Source organism: Babylonia areolata, chromosome 27, assembly GCF_041734735.1.
Source record: "Babylonia areolata isolate BAREFJ2019XMU chromosome 27, ASM4173473v1, whole genome shotgun sequence".
Classification (NCBI taxonomy): domain Eukaryota; kingdom Metazoa; phylum Mollusca; class Gastropoda; order Neogastropoda; family Buccinidae; genus Babylonia; species Babylonia areolata.
In genome coordinates, this window is record NC_134902.1 from 11299652 (window position 1) to 11315486 (window position 15835).

General features: G+C 39.5%; 1 long non-coding RNA gene across 5 annotated transcripts; it reads left to right on the forward strand.

Annotated features, from left to right (window-relative positions):
* The first annotated feature begins 154 nt into the window (after positions 1 to 154).
* Positions 155 to 13332, forward strand: LOC143301507 (uncharacterized). 5 transcript variants are annotated; one of them, XR_013057796.1, is made up of 6 exons: positions 155 to 354; positions 2368 to 2466; positions 8186 to 8238; positions 10045 to 10183; positions 11638 to 11705; positions 12998 to 13332. It is a non-coding gene; the product is annotated as an uncharacterized LOC143301507 (long non-coding RNA). The 5 variants fall into 5 exon arrangements; XR_013057795.1 differs by lacking the exon at positions 12998 to 13332 and having other exon boundaries at positions 11638 to 12985; XR_013057797.1 differs by lacking the exon at positions 12998 to 13332 and having other exon boundaries at positions 155 to 318; positions 11638 to 12985.
* Positions 13333 to 15835: the final 2503 nt, after the last annotated feature.

A 15835-nucleotide genomic window follows, 5' to 3' on the forward strand; every position in this document is an offset into this window, starting at 1 on the left:
AAAATGCATTTAATAATTTCATGGTTTTGTATAACAATCAGATGCATACCGGACGGTAGCGAGCGCGAGAAATATGATGAATAACTGACCTATTTTGGACACCTTGCCTGGCGCAAAGGTTGGCACGTTACAGGACTTGAGAGCAGAGTTCAGATGTCAGATGTAAACATTTAAATCTCAGTGGCTTACCTTGTTCCTTCAACAACTCCAACTGAACAAACTTGACCTAAAGGGTGTAGATGCAAATAGGTCGTTAAACTCCAACAACACCTTGTTCCTTTGTGTGTGTGTGCCGTAAAAGCTGCGAAAAGAAGGAATGTGCGTTTGGGGGGGTGCAGGGTCATGTGGAAGATGGTGTGTGTCGGGGCTCGTGTGCCTTTTATGTGTAGCGTTTGGCCTGTGCACTTTTGTTTGTGCTTTCATATCTGTAAAACTGCATGTTTGGTGCATAGCTGTTGTTCTTGTGTGTGAGTGTGTGTGTGTGTGCGCGCGCGCGCACGCGCGTTTGTGCGTGTCTGTATGTTGGTTTGCATTTATTTGCCTATCTGTTTCAGTTTTATCATTATTGTCTTTTTCTTTTATTTTTTTTCCTTATTTTTTTCTTATATTCACTTACTTATAAATTTATCTATCTATTTACTTTTTCAGGGTTGTATTTTAGGGGAGAAGGGAGGGGGGGGAATGAGTTTTTCAAACTGAGTTGGAGAAATTTGCCTACTTGTTAATTTTGAACAAGAATTATCTTGAAAATAAATGTGGTGTCAAAAGATTCATTATTATCTAAACTATACATTTCTATATGAAAAAAGCACAGGAAAATTGATAATTTTCTCTCTGTACTCAAACGAAGTTGAGAATGGTTAGTGGAGGAGTGTCATCATGCCACAATGGAGAGAGCAGTCAACAGGGACAGTGAATGTTTAACCTGTGAGAGACAAAGGGCACATTTGTGTTTGAACAAAAATATTTCCTGCAATGCTGATGAATCTTTTGAACTTTGGCTTTGAACAAAAATATTTCCTGCAATGTTGATGAATCTTTTGAACTTTGGCTTTAGATTCAAGATTAAAAAAAAACAAAACAAAAAAAAAAACAACTTTTACAAACTGCAGTCATTGAGTGTGTTGCCAAATCATTGGTTGACGTAATTTCAGAAAAGCGTGGAGTCATAAAACAGAGAGTCTGTGAGGGTCAGGGTTCCAGTCCTGCTTTTGCCCTTTCTCCCAGGTTAGACAGAAAAATCAAACTTGAGTATGAGACAATAAACTGAGGTCCCATGTGTAGCACACACTTCGCACACTGAAAAAGAACCCATGGTACCTGGCAGATGTGATGTGGCATATATATATATATATATATATATATATATATATATATATATATGGATTTGTCCAGATGCAGTGATGCCTTCTTGAGAAACTGAAACTTTTCCTGTTTCCATTCTCTCTCCCTCCATCACTCTTTGTCAGTCATATTGTGTGTTTCCATTTTATTTAGTTTACTTTCATTTCATACCATTTTGTTTGTGAGAAATTTTTAGTTTATGAGAAATTTTCTATTTGTTTGATTTTGATAAATTATCACCCATTCTTTTTTTTATTTTTACTTTTTTTTTTCTACCTTTTTTGTGTGTTTATTTTTATTATTTTGTTTTCTTTCGTTCCCTCCTACTTTCTTTCCATCCATCATTTTAAATTGTTTTCTGTACATATATATTATTTTTAGTACTCACATTTTTCTCTTTTCATTTATTTACTGGTTATCCCCATACTACATGCGTCCCTGCCATTAATTTTTTGTTGTTGTTTTTTCTACAGAAGTCAAAAATGCCACCCACAACCTCCACACACAGCTTCAGCCTTCCACAACATTTTATTTTCTCCTTGATTAAGTGAAAGGGAAGTGGTGCACTGTTCTAGGAGTGGACATGGCACCAGAAGCCAGTTGCTGCTGCAAAAAATGAATCTCTCCTTTTTTCTCCTCGTTTTATTATCAAGTTAGTGTGTTTTGGTTGATGTTTGCAATCACACTCAGTCTGACATTTGTCATAAACAGTGATAAAGCTGTGTATCTTGAAGGTCCCATCTTGTCTGTTTTTCTACCGTCCATCATTCTCCCCACTCGTAATGCCACTCCAGCCAACCACCCTCCCTCTCCTGACTTAAAAAAAAAAAAAAAATCTGGAACAGGGTTATAGTGAATGTTCTTTTCCTTTGAGCATTTGATTGCACTTACAGGCTGGTATATGCATGTCTTTTACCCACTCCTTTCTCAACCCCCTTTCCCATTTCAGCATCTGCGATGTGATTTTCCATTCAAAAGACAATCCAATGGACTGCTCTATTTGTTTTTTTCTATTTCATGCAGATGTTGGCGTTTACAGGTAACCTAGATACTGAGTGGGAGGAAGCCTGTAGCATCTTGAATAATCCAGGAAGATCTTCATGATGTACATAGTTTGCACAAGTAAGTGAAGTCCATATCAGATCATGGTGCTGCTTTACTTGTCACTCCGTACACTTCGTGAAATCCATTACACTTGGACACTCATATAAAAAAAACTTCTGGTCTTGAGACACAGAAATATGAACAGTAAAGTTCATAAACTCAACAGTATACAGAAACACGACAGGAAATAGGTGGATGTATTGATGTGATGCACTGAGGCTGAAGTACTGTGCCAGAGGGTATTAGGATGATTTTTTGTCACCTTAAGTACAGTGTGTAAATAATCTATATATGGGATTTTGTTTTTGTCAAAAGACGTAGTTGGAGAGAAGTACTTACGTTCATGTATTTTTGTATTTCATATGATTGAACATTGCATATATACTGGATAGATTACACTTTCATTCACCACTTACAGCTCAGTAATGTTGAATGTACTCATCTGAAAGAAAGTCACAGTTCAGAGGATTTCCACAGCTACATTTCAGCAGAGCAGTTGTTCGGAAAACAGTGAAACTAAATGACCTTTCTGTCATTCACTTGTATTTGTGATCTAATGTGTTTATCAGGTTGTTGATCAACAGAATTAAAAATGTTATTGTCTTATCTGTATCTTGTGTGTATGTATGCGTGGATGGTTGGTGTTGTTATCATGTGCTACCATTCAAATTGCACAGACACTTGATAATAGTTACACCGGTTTAATCCACCATCTTGATCCAGATATCTTGTCACGCTTCCTGTGACCTTTGACTCTTTATAGTAGTTATTTCCCTTGTATTACTATCTAGGTATAGACACGACATCCCTCCCTTACTTTAATTTAAAATCAGTTTAAAATTACCCAACAGATATCAAACAGAATTAGTAATTGTTTTAGGTATGAAATACTATCTTCCTATGTAAAAATACTCAATCAATTGGAAACTCTTTACATTGTGATTCACTCTCATAATGTCTGAATTTGTTTTGTGTTTCAAAAACATAAACATTAAAGAAATTAATTACAAACAAATTTATGTTCATCCATATTCATTCAAGACTTCTCACAAACTAAATACAACAGTTAAGAAATGAAAGCATTGTCTCTTGAGTTTTCAATCTTAAACTCTTTCTAAATACAACAATTAAGGAATGAAAGCATTGCCTCTTGAGTTTCAATCTTAAACTCTTTCAATGTCTGTTTTTCTTACGCATTCTCACATTCGTTCAAAGTTTGTCCTTCTCTCTCCTTCTTTCTCGCCCTTTTCTTAAAATAAATCAATGTCCAACATTCAGTGGGAGTATTATCACTGTAGTAAATGAAATTAAAATAAAGCACATTGAATGAACTATCTGTTCTACTAATCCAAATACACACGCATTCATTCCCAATCTCTTTCACTCTCAGCTTGTCACATAATCCTCAAGCTTTCTGGGTCTTGTCTTTGTGCGCTCCGATTTTCGGACTGGGGTTGCAGTACAGGTTTTGGGGGGTGATGGGGTAGGGTGTCTGGAATTGAGTGGGGCCTCTGCTAGGGGTTGGGGATGGGGTGGGTTTTCACTGTCAGCTGTTGGAAGGTCGGTGAACTGGGTTGCCTCCCGTGGACTGCTGGGCTCATCATTATTTGGGCTGTGAAACTTCTTTACATGGGATGAGTTGCAGGAGATTTTCACACCGCTTGAAGACTGGACTGTCACTTTGCTGCCTGATTTCTCGATGACTTCATATGGTTCTGGCAGGAAGGTTGTGTCCAGCTTCCCTTGTTTCTGGTCTCTTTTCAGCAGGACGGTGTCTCCGGGCATGATGTTGCACTCAGTCGCTCCTCGTTTCTGGTCAGCATTCAACCTTGAAAGTCCTTTCCTTTCAGCGTCACGGTCTTGGACTTCTTGGTCAATGTAGTCGCTAGGCAACTGGGGAATCTTTGTTCGGATTTTGCGTCCAAACAGTAATTCTCCTGGGCTCTTTCCAGTTGAAGGATGTGGAGATGCTCTGTATACTTGCAAGTATTTCAGAATTTCATCCTTCCAGTCTTTTCCCTCTGCTTGTGCGATCTTCATTCTCTTCAGAAGCGATTCATTTTGGCGTTCAACTTCACCGTTTGCTTGCGGCCATCTTGGTGTAACTCTGATGTGTTTGGCTCCAATGTCTTTCATGTAGTCTGCGAAGACTTCAGATTTGAACTGCGGCCCATTGTCAGAGTGTACTGTGAGCGGCGTTCCATGTCTGGCGAATATTGTCTTTAACACTGCCACAGTCTTTTAAGCTGTTATAGATTTCATGATGGCAATCTCGTAGTACCGGCTGTAGTAATCAATGACTACAAGTACTGAGTGTCCTGATGGCAGCGGTCCTAGGAAGTCCATGGCTAGGTCTTCCCATGGTGCGTTTGGCAGTTTGGTGCTCTTCACTGGTTCAGGCGGGTTAGCTCGGCTTACCAGTTGGCAGCCATGGCAGGTCTTGCAGTATTTCTCAGCTTGTTTCTCCATGCCGGGCCACCAAACTTTGGTTCTTAGGTTCTGTTTTGTTCCAACTATACCCATATGTCCTTCATGGGCTAGTGTCAGAATGCGAGGTCTCAATGTTTTGGGGATCACAATGCGGGAACCTCTCAGCACTATGTTGCCAACAGTACACAGTTCATGGCTCACAGCGGCGTACAGCTTGTCACAATTGTGCCACTGTCCTGTCTCTATGCATTGTCTGACTGTCTCCAGCTCGTCGTCTTCAGCTGATGCTTTTTCAATTTCAGCCGTTGTGACAGCACATGGCGTTGCGTTGTTTGTGACGAATCTGACATGTTCTTCAGCTTCTTCAGAAACGTTTGAGAATGGTGGAGGGGTCTGGGTAGGCAAGAGTCTGGACAATGGATCAGCAATGTTGGCTTTTCCTGGGATGTACACGACTCGGAATTGGTAGGCTTGGAGTGAAGTACTCATCTCTCGATCCGAGCACTTGGTTTCGAGCGGGGGCCGTAGATGGTCTGGAGAGGTTTGTGGTCTGTGAGAAGATCAAAGTTCAGTCCGTACATGTAGGGGTGAAATTTCTCGCATCCCCAGACGATTGCAAGAGCCTCTTTTTCTGTCTGTGAATATCTCTTCTCTACAGCGGTCAGACTTCGACTTGCATAGCTGATGACTCTGGCTCCTTTCTGTCTCTGGACTAGAACTGCACCTTATCCAACTGGCGAAGCATCACAGATGATTTGAGTTGGCGCCTTGGGATCATAGTAGCCTAATGTCTTTGCGCTACCTAGGGCTTCTTTCAGTGACTTGAATGCTTCTTTCTGCTCTTGGCCAAAATGAAACTTTTCAGCTTTTCTGGTCAGCCTGCGTAGGGGCTCAGTCAATGTCGCGAAGTTTGGGATGAAACGTGCGCAGTAGTTTGCTAGCCCAAGGAAACTCCTCACTTCACTGATGTTCTGTGGCTCACGGGCGTTGATCACAGCTTCAACCTTATCCTTTGCAGGGTCAAGGCCTTTGGCAGTCAGCTTGTGTCCGAGAAACTCAATCTCGTCTTTTCTGAAATGGCACTTGTCCGGATTCAGTGTTAAACCTGCATCTTGGAGTCTGTGGAGTGTCTGCTGCAGTCGCTCATCATGCTGCTTTCTGTCTGGCGCATGTATGATGATGTCATCTGAGAGATTGGCCACACCAGGGATGCCTTGTAACACCTGTGCTATTTCATGTTGGTATATCTCACTTGCTGCATTGATGCCCATCACCAGTCGCTTATACCTGTAAAGTCCACAGTGTGTAACGAAGGTAGTGATGTCTCGTGAGTCTGGGTGTAGCTCCAGCTGGTGGTAGCCCATCTTCAGATCCAGTTTTGTGAAGACTCTACTTTCAGCCATGTCTTGCAGTAGCTCTTCAACTGTTGGTATTGGATGGCGTTCTCTCTGCACGGCCTCATTGACACGTCGCATGTCCACACACATACGGATGTCATTGTTGGCTTTCGGCACGATCACTACCGGGCTTACCCAGGGAGTAGGCTTCTCCACGGGCTCGATGATGTCACTGTTGAGAAGTTCTTTGATCTTGGCCTCTACCTTGGTTCTGAGTCCAAATGGTGTTCGTCATACTGGTTGTGTGACTGGCTTTATTTTGGGGTCTACAGTGAGCTCGACTTGGCGTCCTTGCAGCTTTCCAAACCCTGTGAACAGTGGTTTGAACTTAGTCTTGATGTCTTCGTTCTCATCTGCTGACACGTTCTGAACATTCAGTCCGATATGAAGTACATTTAGCTCCATGCTAGTTTTTCTGCTAAGCAGCGGGTCTGCATCTTCTCTGATCACAATGAAGTCAGCTATAGCTTTGTTTTCACCAGCACACACTTCTGCTTCAAAACAACATACTGTTTGTAGAGGTGTAGTTGATGTGTAGGGGTACAGCTTTTTGGTGCATTTCTTGACTTTGTGTTCTATGTTCTTTGACTTCAGTTTTGACCACAGTTTTTCACTGATGATGTTGATGTCGCATCCGGAATCAACAATACAGTCAACAGGCACACCTCCTACTTGGATAGTGAGTTTACTGTCTCTGACGGTAGTCTCCCTAGTCATGAACACATGGATCGTCTCTTCATCGCTTTCTGATTCTGAGTTTTCTGCGTCAAGCTGATTCACTCGATTTCTGTTTCCTCTACTTTGCTGTCTACCTTCCTCTTGGTTCTTATTTTTCCGTGGTCTAGCATCTCGATGATCTGCCCTTTCTCTCTTAGATCTAGAACGGCACATTTTTTGGAAGTGATTTGCTCCACCACATTTGCGACATGTTTTGCCTCTGGCAGGGCAACTTGGGTTACTGCCATAGTGATCAGTATTACCACATCTATAGCACTCGCCTTTGCTTGGCTTGTTTTTGTGACTGTTCGTGTTACTATTAGTGTGTATTCTGGCCACTGCTCCATTTCCACCCAAATGATCTTGTTTCATCTGTCTAGCTTGTTCATCTACGGCTTCATGTGTTGCTGCAATCTTGAGAGTCTTTGCTAAATCTAGTTCATCTCCCTGTTCTAGCAGTTTGCGTCGCAATCTGTCAGATTTCACTGTTTGCACAACTTGATCTTTGATCTGGTCTTCTATATTATCGAACTCACAACCATCTGCGTTCAGTCTCAGTCTACCCACGAATTGAGCAACAGTTTCCGTGTCATTCTGGGTTAGTTTTCTGAACTGGTGTCGCTGAAATGTCTTGTTTGGTTTCACTTTGAAGTGTTTTGTCAGCGCCGTCACTGCTTTATCATATTCTGTTGCTGTTCCTTTGTCTGGAAGATATGCAAAAATGTCTCTCACCTCCTTGCCTGCCGTATATAGCAAGAGTGCTCTACGCTGTTGCTTCACGTTGTCTGTACTGTCCTCGTTGACAAATAAACCAACACTGTCTGCATAGGCTTCGAACTCTTCTGTCCACGAAGTCCACTTGATGCTGAGTTTGTGCGTCACCTACCGCTTCAAACGCTTGTGGTCGATCTAGAAGGTTTATACTCGTCGCCATTGTCTTATCTGTATCTTGTGTGTATGTATGCGTGGATGGTTGGTGTTGTTATCATGTGCTACCATTCAAATTGCACAGACACTTGATAATAGTTACACCGGTTTAATCCACCATCTTGATCCAGATATCTCGTCACGCTTCCTGTGACCTTTGACTCTTTATAGTAGTTATTTCCCTTGTATCTAGGTATAGACACAACAGTTATCTCAAAGCCAAACATAGACAATGGTTACATTCATGTTGAAGGTCACTGTTACAGATGTTGGACATGGTTGGATGGTGATAATCTGTGGAATTTTGGTGCTGATCTGGGTGAGTATTCATTATTTGGCAGGTTTTACAGTATCCATTTTTCCATATTCAGAATGCCATATTACAAAAAATAAAATGCTGTAATAGCACTTTACTTGGACTTTTTTCTTATCTGGGTCAAAGATAACTCTTGATTAATGTGGCATGAATCTTGCGAGTTTATGTCAGTTCTGTGTGTTTTGTACATTTTATATGTAAAATATTGATAAAATATGAGAAAACTAATATTTCTTTCAAGTGCTGTGTTTTGTTTGTGTGAGACACGATGATGTATGTCTGTTCATCAGAACAGAGGAAGACACCATTTCTACTGTTTGACTTTTGGGGAATATATATACATCAAAGCCATGGAAGACCCTTTTCGATCCCATGATAGTATGACAGTATGGCAATGATTTTAAATGCAGTATGCAGCATTTAGGTCTTCTAAAAGTCTTTCAAAGTTGCAGAAAGACAAAGATTGTATGGACGTCATGAAAGTGGGGTAAAGGTTGCGATAATGTGGAGATGGACTTCACTTTTGTTTTCATGTATGACCTCTCATGAATAGGAGTGAAAATATGTCTGCACTTCTCTTAATGGAATTTGATGAATACAACTCAGACTTAATTTCAATGACTATTGCTATGATTACTGTGCATGGAATATGTTGAAAACTGCATATTTTGTGACCCAGTCTTAACTGACTTTCAGAGGCATATTGGGCTGGTAAACTTGTCAGACTTTACTCTGTTGAAAACTTCATCATGTTTGTTACTAGTGTTTGAAAGACACATACGCTATTGTTTTATGCTATCAAAAATATCTTCTTTAAAAAAAAAAAAAAAAAAAAAAAAAAAAATTTTTATTGCATAGACATAAAACTTCAGTTTTGGGCTTGTGTGGTATTTGGAAATGGCATGTCTGTATTCTGACAACCAGACATACATCATCATGTCTCAGGCAAACAAAACACAAACTTGGAAGAAATATTAAGTGTTCCATTTTATCTATTAACATTGTTACATATAAATTGTAAAACAAACACAAAACTGCCTTTAACTCACATCATTTGTCCATGTCTCCTGTCCATGTGTTTCCACATCTTATCTCTCTGTGTCCCACTCTCTCTGTATGTGTGTCTGTCTGTCTGTCTGTCTGTCTCTCACTATCTCTCTCTTTCTGTATGTATCTTTCTCTGTTAAAAAGTATCTGACAAAATGGAAAACACATATTGCAGTATACTTGATTAAAGCGCTCCAAAAACTCTGTTTCGTAATTTGTGACAATTTATGTCTTTTGATGTAATTTACAAATATTAATTCGGTGTCTGTTTGTTGAACATAACTTCAGCAATTTTGCAAGATGGAAACATTCCATTCCTTTCTGTATTTGTTTAAGGACCGTTAAGGATACTTTCCTTTTCTTATATGCATCCCTTTTTGGCTATAGGCTAGATTTGAAAACAAGTGTTTACTTGCTTATCTGTTACCCTCACAAATAAAGATTTTATCTCTATTTACTCTTTGAAAATATATGTATGTATGTATGTTGCATGTATTTATTGTGCATGTATTATCATGGTAGAGTATGTGTGCATACATCCATTTGTGAGTGTGTGTGTGTGTGTGTGTGTACTCTGTCTCATTTTGTATGATCTTACCCAGCATTTCTTATATTTCTTTGAATCTATTTTTGTTTTTGTCCTGAGGACTGGATGTAAAGAAGCATGAAGTCTTATTCAACTTCCCTCCTTAAACACAATTGTTAACTCTGTTTCACATATTAGTTTCTTGATGTTGAAAATGTTTGATATTGATTGAACAGATTTGCTGAGGGTCCTAAAGTGTGCCTCTGAGAATGCTGGATATCTTAATGCCTGTAGGCACCATCTCTTTCCTGCCTGGCAAGTCCTGAGTAAACTGAAGCTGAAGACGGCACAGGAGAAAAGGAATTTGACAACATAGTGAGTAAGCTGAATGTGTGAGGTTTGTTTTATGTGCACATGTGAATCAGAATTAGATTAACCCTAAAGGTCATGAATAAAGGCTTATTCTACAACAAAAAAGTAAACCAGAAAATGCCAGTATATTTTGCCGTACTGTATATTATACAAAAGTGACTTATAAAATTATTGTCATATGTTGTTGGAGAGAGAGTGTATGTGTGTATAAACACATGAATGCAGAGATCTATGTTTGGAAATACATTTTGCAGGTACTCAGTTAAATTTCACTTGTACATCATCATGAAGTATTTGTTGTCACATTAACATAGTTTTACTGGCAAATCACAGTCAAACGCACACATGTACACACACAAGACACTCACATACACACACTCACTCTCTCGAGCTCACACATGCACTTATACTTGCTTACTAGCAAACACAGTACACTCGCATATCACACACACACACACACACATGCACAAACACACAGTCTCTCTCTCTCTCTCTCTCACACACACACACACACAAATACACACACAAACACTCACACCACACACAATCTCACAGGCATGGCATACAACTTTGTGCACAACAATCACACGCACACTCTCTCTCTCTCTCTCTCACCACACACAATCTCAAAGGCACACAGGATGGCATACAACTGCATGCACAACAATCACACACACACACACACGTACACACACACACACACACTCACACACACACACAAGAAGACAAAGATGATGAATCAGACACAAATTTACATGCACAATCTGCAGTAGCAATGTGGATTAACTTCTTTAAAGCTGATACTTTAATCAAGCATGCATTGTGGTTCATCAAACTGAGAATTCCTAAATGCTAGAAAAGTTCTGGCCCTTCAGAATATAAAGTAACTTCAATACAAAATCTTGTTCTCACATTTCTCACAAACTGTTTTACACTGATGCATTAATCACAGTGTGCCATGCTTTTGTCCATTTAAGGTAAACATTTAAGCATATGGTTGGGGGTTAATGTGAAATGAGGAAAACTTGTGTGAAGAAGTTTCCTTGGTCCGGGTTTGATGTGAAACTATTATTATATCAATGGAAAGTACCATGCGCACAGAAGCAGAACGTTTCTTTTTGTATGTACTCATTAGCCTACAGATTTTGCAGACTGTGTACATACATGTGTGTTTGTGTGTGTGTGTGTTTGCATGAGTGTGTTCTATGTAGTGTATGTGTGTGCTTGAACATTAGTCTGGGTTAACATAGGTGCATGCAGGTGTGTGTGCACACAAAATGAAATGTGCATGTTTAAGCATCAACATAACATCACTGTTTGATCCAGTACATGTGCTACCACTATTAATGTTAAGTACATTGAAAGTAATATCAGTGTTGTTTTTTCTGACCATTTTTGACTCACTTGTGTAAACAAAGTGAGTCGGTGTTATAATTTATATATATTTTTACTGACAGTGGAAAAGAAAAAGAGAGTGCAGCCTGTAGAGCAACCAGTTCTGGAGCTCTGCCCTGTTTTCCCAAAGGTAAGAATAGGTTACCGAGTCACCCATCTGTTGCTGGCATTGCATAGCTGGTCTATAGGGGTAGAACATGACAAAACCATTGATCAAACCGTTTTCACTTGCGTTGTTTGCATAAACTGGTGTTTGCATCATCCTGTTTGTCAGAAAGTTATGACAAGATAGTGAAACAGGGAGTTATGCCCCATTCCTTCTTTGGGTTGAAGTGAGCGGCAATGGACTGTTGCACAGAAGTCATCTTTCTCCCAGATCACCTGGCAAGATGCTGCTTCCTTCCCACTGGCTGCAGACATTGGATGCTGTGCAGAATCATTGATGTTTTGCTTGTTCGCAGAAGAGCGAAGTCCATTTTAAAAGCAAGCAGTGAGAAGTGTCAGAGAGCAGTTCTACAGTAAGAAAATCCTGTTAGCGAGTGATTCACTTAACTGAAATGTTGATGGTTTTGTTCTTAATGTCTGTGTCACTCTTCAAAGATATCCCCAAAATGGGGAGAAAAAAATCATTAATATGGTCACCATTCTAGTTTAATTTAGTCTGTCTGGTGTGTGTGTGTGTGTGTGTGTGTGTGTGGTGACTGTTACTAGTGAAGAGAGTGAAAGGTTTTATGTTTGATTAATGTGTGTGTAAAGCATTTACATTACATTCCTGGATTTTCAATTTTAAAGTATTCATGTGTAGTTGTATCAGTAACTGTTCCTCAAACAGTGATACTGTATTCTTTATTTAATTTACAGCATTGTTCTCCTGTTTGCACCTGTCCATTTTGTGTGTCTCTCCATTGCTTGGCTGGGATACCTCAATTTTAACAGAAAGAAGTTATTGGGAGATCACCCTTTCTTCCTACTTATTCATTTTCTGTTGTCTCCCCTTGTTCTTGAACAGACAGCATTTTTAATGTTGTGTGCTCAGTGTCAACATTGATCGTAATGATTATTGCAGGGTTTGGTGTTGAATGATGACTGTAAGCCGAGTATCGAATTGTTGTATTTTGCTTTTCCCTGATTGCTGTATTGTTTTTGTCTTTACTGTAGGACACTGTGTGACAGAATAATAATGTAATTAAGTACAACAGCAAGTCGGCTGATTTCATTGTCAGAAAGTGGAAGATTGGTCATTGCATCTCACAAATTCATGTTTCTGGATTTTGTATGCATGTGAATGTGTGCCTACGCACACACACGTGTGTGTGTGTGTGTGTGTGTGTTTGTGTGTGTGTGTGTTTGGCACGCTTACCGAAAAACTGTTGTAATATTCAGCAGGGTTAAAAGGGTGGATATTTTTTTCTGTTGTCCCAGGTCAACACTTGAGCAAGTGCTTAAACTTCCTCTGTGGGTACAAACATGCATGCAGAAGATGAAGCATACATGATAAAGATCATGTAATCCTGGTCAGCGTTCATGAGTTACAGAAACGCAGACATGCACCCTGCCACAAAACAAAGTCCAGTTTGCGGGAGAAAATAAGTGGATACATAAAAACCCAACGGTAGAACCAAACACCCTCCCACAAAAGACAGTGTCCAGCTGGCAGGGGGATGGGGTGGGGAATTAGTGGATACATAAAAACCCATCTATAGAAACAAACGAACACCAGTTGAGCCTATGAAAATATGAATGTTCATCTAAATAAATTACTCTTGTTGCCATGTCATTCTGTAAACAGGGTGGTTCTTTCCCTAATGCATACAGTGTAATGCCTGCTATCCAGTCATGTATATATGTGTGTGAGTGTGTGTGTGTGTGTGTGTGTGTGCATGAATAGTTGTGTGTGCAGACTTGCATGCAAGTATGTGTGGGTGTGATCACACACAAACTGTGTGTTCCCAGTTTTGGACCAATCATTTCTGATTGTCGCCACTTGCCTGAACCAATCATTCTGATTGTTGCTACTTGCCTGGTTAGTTAAACAAAATGGGTCAGGAAAGAAAGAGCTGAGTTGTCCTTTTGATGGTGGGTGACCTTCACACCTGTTGAGGATTTTTCCTCTGTCAGTCTGCTCTGTTTTGTGTTGATGAGGAAAATGGTGTTGATAATGATCCCTCATGTGACAAGAGTTGACTTGAACAGGACTCAATTCAGCACACTGTTGATTTATACTGCTGGAAATTGTTAGTTCTTTCATTTTGATTCCGGCATGCTTGCAGATTATTCTCACATGTACTCTCATTCACATACATGAATAGAATGATCTCTCCAATACTGCTTGCCAGCATCCTCTTGTTCACTGATCTGGAGAGCAACCACTTGTACCAATTTTGACAACGTTCTTGTGAACTGTTAATTCAAGCATTTGTTATTTTCTTTGTGACTAATTTCACCATCACATGTGCTCACACACACACACACACACACACACACACAGGTAAGATCTGAACTTGTGATATGTTTGTGACAAATTGATTCAGGTCAGTAAGTGAAATGTCTAAAGAAACAACTGTGAAATGTTTTATTGACCACTTCATCACACTCAGTTCAGGTATAAAAAGTTTAACACACATCTGCATGAACACAGACCGGGTATTTGTGCAATTAGTGAACACAGTTGGTATCAAATAAACTTGGAGCAATGAATGTGACCAAGAGTTTAAAGAGAAAAATATTTTTATGTATATATATATATATGTACATCTTCCATACTTAAATATCACTACAACAGGCACCCTTGAACACAATCCAGTTTCGTAAATGTACTTAGCAGTTTTTAGGAACACTCACAAAAAACATGTGTCTTTTAAAATCTTGTGTTAGCCTGATCAACCACAGAGGACTAAAAAAGTTGTAATCATCAGTCACATTGAACCTGAAAAAATACTGGAAAAGAAAATTAGATACAAGTCCAATCATATCGAGCCATTGTTGCAGAATCAGTGGGACTTCTGAATCTGTATTCATCAGTGATCAGGGTTCGAATCCCCATTTCAGCCTGTCTTTGAGAAAAGCACTTTACTCTGATTTTCCACACTCCACCCAGGTGTAAATGGGTACCTGACTTTGTTTGGGGAAGGTTGAAATGGTGAAGGAGAGGATTGGGCCATGCCTTCCAATGCCAAGACCTAGACACAGACATTTAACTTTTTTTTTACTAACAATCACATTCATGCACATAAACCTAGGATATGCCTCTGACACAAAACCGTTCCATCAATTTTTTCAAAGATGATGTAAAATCAAAATCCAGCTAAACTGAACACAAACATAATTATACTTAATAAACAAAATAACAAAATAAAAAGCACACAACTACAAAAAATGCCAGTGGACACCATGTCAGAGGCACAAAAAAAAAGGAAAATATTAAGAGTGGCCAATTGTCAAGTTTAGAAATTGAAAAAAAATATTCAAGGCTTTGCAACATATATATATATATATATATATACGTGTGTGTGTGTGTGTGTGTGTGTGTGTGTGTGTGAGTGATTGTGTGTGTGTGTGTGTGTGTGTAACCAGCTGATAAAAAGTATGAACAATCTTAACCCAACATCAGAATCATTAATATCTGCTCAGAAGGAATTCAAAAGAATGCAAAAAATGTAAACTTTAAAATATTTTTAAAAAGCACCCATACTTGCCATTTTACATGCGATAGCTTACACCAGGCACACTTGCCATCAGTATAAATGTTTTTCAAATACACATCTGTGGAAACAGTTGGCCAGCAGAGTTTTCACTCATACCCAAAATCAGCATTTACCACATGCAGCATACAACTGAAAAGAAACAGATCTGTGTTCTGAAATTTGCAAACGCCTTGAAAAATATGTTGTGTTTCAATCTGCTTTGACGTTCACATGCTGCGAGAGATTAACATAACCGAAAGGGGGGTAATAATTACAGTGTTATACAAGCCGCAACTTCTTTTGATTTCTCCGTTTTGGTAGATCAGTATTTTGCACAAGAATTAGACCCTTGCCGAAGTTTTCCCCTGAGGGTCATGTTGAAATTCATGTCATTTTAGTGGAAAAAAATCCTTTTATATTTGGAAAAGATTTCTCACAGAGAGTAAGACCCAAACTTTACAAACGAACACTCCGGGAAGTGTACCTTCTCTGTCAGACTCTTGTGAATTAGTGGGGGTGCGTCTTGAAAAACCTGACGGAATTCACAAAAGCATCGTGCTCATCAATGCCTATGTTC